Here is a 3,852-nt window from a genome sequence, read left to right on the forward strand (position 1 = left end):
AAATAGCATGACGATTGGTTTTCTTAGTTTTCAGTTCTACTTTACAGTTCTACTTTCAGTTCTACTTTACAGGCAAGGATGAGGATCAACAAAATCAGGAAGGCAGCTGCAAGATGCCATCTTAACTTTTTTTTTATTTCCCCCTGTCAGCATCTTCTTTGATTTGTTAGATTTATAGCCTGCCTTTTGGGTACAGCTGGTTTGCCTAATGACTGTGGTGTTCACTTTGTGACCACGGTTTTTGGTTAATGACTGCTACAAATAAGGTCATAAAATTGGGCGCAGTCACACGGTGGCAAAACTTATGACTGGAATTCCAGACTTAGTTGAGATTGTAAGTTGAGCATTACCTGTATAGGCGGCCATATAGATCCTGTAAACTAACTAATTAGCTAACTAATTCCAGACTACTTACATGAGGATTTCCATTCATGTGATCCCCACAAACTAACCCCATGAGGGTGGGTGAGTGGGAAAACAAGGAACATGATTGAAGCTTCACCTCTTTTCTACAAATGAAGCTTAGATGTGATGTCACTTTTATCACAAAGTGATAAACCACTACAAAAATCAGTTGGCAACCATCAACTGGAAATCTGGACTTGGTGAGAAAATATGTGTCCTTTTTAAATTTGTATTCAGGTAGTCCTCGAATAACAACCACTTGCTTAGTGACATTTGAAGTTACAACGCCACTGAAAAAAAGTGACTGAATGACCAATCCTCTCACTTATGACCAGGATAGCATCCCCATGGTTATGTGATCAAAATTCAGGGGCTTGGCAACTGGCATGCATTAATTACAATTGCACTATCCCGGGATCATGTGATCACCTTTTGCAACCTTCCCACACAAGCAGTCAATGGGAGAAACCAGATTCTCTTAACAAACAGATGATCCACTTAACAACTGCAGTGATTCATTTAACAACCGTGGCAAAAAGGTCGTAAAACGGCACAACAAACTTAACAACTGTCTTGCTTCGCAATGGAAATATTGGACTCAATTGTGGTCGTAAGTCGAGAACTATCTGTGCTATGTTCAGAGGACAGGAAGTTATAGTTCAATTAACCAGTGGAACAACCTCCCTCCAGAAGCAGTGAATGCTCCAACACTGGAAGTTTTTAAGAAGAGACTGGACAGTCATTTGTCCGAAATGGTATAGGGTTTCCTGCCTGAGCAGGGGATTGGACTAGATGACCTCCAAGATCCCTTCCAACTTTATTATTATTGCTGTTGTCGTTGTCGTTGTTGTTGTTGTTATTATTATTATTATTATTATTATTATTATTATTATTATTATTATTATTATCTTCTCTACTTCTCCCTGATCAGGATTCACTTGAATTACGGACAAAGCTGGAATGAATGTTTGGAATGATCTACGACTGGCACTTATTTGCAAAGATACAGATGGAGCCTAAAAGAGGTTTGCATAGCTGAAATACTCCTGCAATACTAGCAAACAAAGTCTGCTAGATTCCACTTCAGAACCCAAGAGAAAGCTGCAGGCACCTGCGTCTTTTTCCAGTTTTACCCCCAAAATCGCCTCTTGTCCCCTTCACAGGGCCTCAGTTGCAAGCCAGTGAGGAGAGTGGGAAGGGGAGGGGAGAGATGTCCCCCCCATCCATTTATTTAACTCCCCGTTGTCAAGGACTGCTGTTGAAAGCAATCAGCTGATCTTCCTAAGAAAAGGGAAGGCGCTTGGCGAAGTTGCTAGGTTGCGTTCTTTCTTTGCAAAACTCCAGCAATAACTTAGCATTAGCAGAATTCCATGCCTCAGGGTGGGGGAACCCACAGTTTTGTGGCGCCTTAAAGAACAACAACGGTATTATCGCGCAGACTTTTGTGGATCAGTCTGTTTCGGCTGCAGTGCAAATCTGAGAAGATTCGTATATCTACACAGAAATGAGTATTGCAGGCTTATTGTTCACTCAGCCATGATTTACCTAATTAATTCCATTTTGGGGCTTCACTTAACAATAACAATAATAGAGTTGGAAGAGACCTTTGAGCCTTCTATCTAGGTCAACCCCCTGCTCAGGCAGGAAACTGTGTACCATATCAGACAAATGGCTGTCCAGTCTCTTCTTAAAAACTTCCAGTGTTGGAGCATTCACTGTTTCTGGAAGCAGGTTGTCCCACTGGTTAATTGTTCTAACTGTCAGGAAGTTTCTCCTTAGTTCTAGGTTGCTTCTCTCCTTGATTAGTTTCCATCCGTTGCTTCTTGTCCTGCCTTCAGGCGCTTTGGAAAATAGCTTGACTCTCTCTTCTTTGGGGCAGCCCCTGAGATATTGGAATACTGCTATCATGTCCCCCTTCGTCCTTCTCTTCATTAAACTAGACATACCCAATTCCAGCAACTGTTCCTTATGTGTTTTAGCCTCCAGTCCCCTAATCATCTTTATTGCTCAGATGAGGCCTGAATGTAAGACATCTTTGTTCATAACTCAATCTCATTACCACTATACGTATTTTTAAAAAGTATACATCTATTTCTTTTTCCATCACGATATCCTCAAGGGTATCTCATCTTGGCGACTTTAAGACTTGTGGACTTCAACTCCCAGAATTCTCCAGCCAGAATTCCCCTGGCTGATTGGGGAATTCTGGGAGTTGAAGTCCACAAGTCTTAAAGTTGCCATAATTGGACACCCGTGCTCTTGATGTCTTAGCTTCATTCTTAACTGAAATGTAGCTCACTCGGAGGGCTCTAGGCTGTGGAGGGCTAATCTTAAGTATCTTGGGTTTAATATGGGCATTTGTACTTTAGCATCCTGGGTATGTGTTGGTATACCTCATATGCCTCCATGTTAAGGAAATGTGGACAAGAGTGTGCTGGTTTATAAGAGATTCTCCAGGTTAAAGATCCTAACTTGCATAGAATAGGATGAATGTGATAGATAAATCTGGGCACGTGGCATAGAGCCCTAAATATACTCAGATTGGTCTTATTGTCAGAAGGCTATCTAAAGCTGGTAACCTAGTTTGCATCTTCATCGTGTTACTCATAAGGGGTGTATGACAATTTGCCACAGCCAATTTGCCACGGCTAACTCACTGCAGGACAATTCACCACAGCCAACTTGCCGTTGGACAACTCAGTGCAGGTCAAGAGTTACACTAACCCAGTGGTTCTCAACCTTTTTAATGCCGCGACCCCCAACCGGTCGTAAGTCGAGGACTACTCAACCGGTCGTAAGTCGAGGACTACTTAACTGGTGCAGCACCGTTTGCAGAATGGGACTTTTGGCAGGCTCAGCAGGGCAGAGACAGCCTGGACAATTCCTATTGGCTTTTGAAAGCAATAGAATTAGACTCTATTCAAGAGAGTCTATTCTATTGGCTTTCAAAAGCCAATAGAATAAAAGGGAGTAGCACAGCTAAGGAAAAGGGGGAAAAAAATGGCGGACTGCATTGTTTGACGACCCCTGTGAAATGGTCGTTCGACCCCAAATGGGGTCCCGACCCACAGGTTGAGAACCACTGCACTAACATCAAAGAAATAGTGGAATAGAATCATTAACGAAAGGATGCAAAAGGGCGGACAAATGAAATGTGAAGGGCAAAAATTGAAATATGTTTTTATTTATTTTAAATAATTAAATAGAATTGTTAAAGTCAAATGTTTATTGATTATGTTATGAAAAAAGGGAATGGGGAGACACCTGAAGTGTTAATTGTGTATTTAGAGTAACAACATGGAAGTTAGTAACGGAAATAGTAAAGCTTTATACAGGATTTGGACTTATTTAGATGAAATGTTACTGATTAAGAAAAAAAAAGGAATGTTATTAATAAATGAATATTGATTGTGTTAATGGGGGGAAAAAAAGGTATGGAGAGACATT

Source organism: Crotalus tigris, unplaced genomic scaffold (assembly GCF_016545835.1).
Source record: "Crotalus tigris isolate CLP2741 ecotype Arizona unplaced genomic scaffold, ASM1654583v1 scf7180000018867.1602434, whole genome shotgun sequence".
Taxonomy (NCBI): Eukaryota; Metazoa; Chordata; class Lepidosauria; order Squamata; family Viperidae; genus Crotalus; species Crotalus tigris.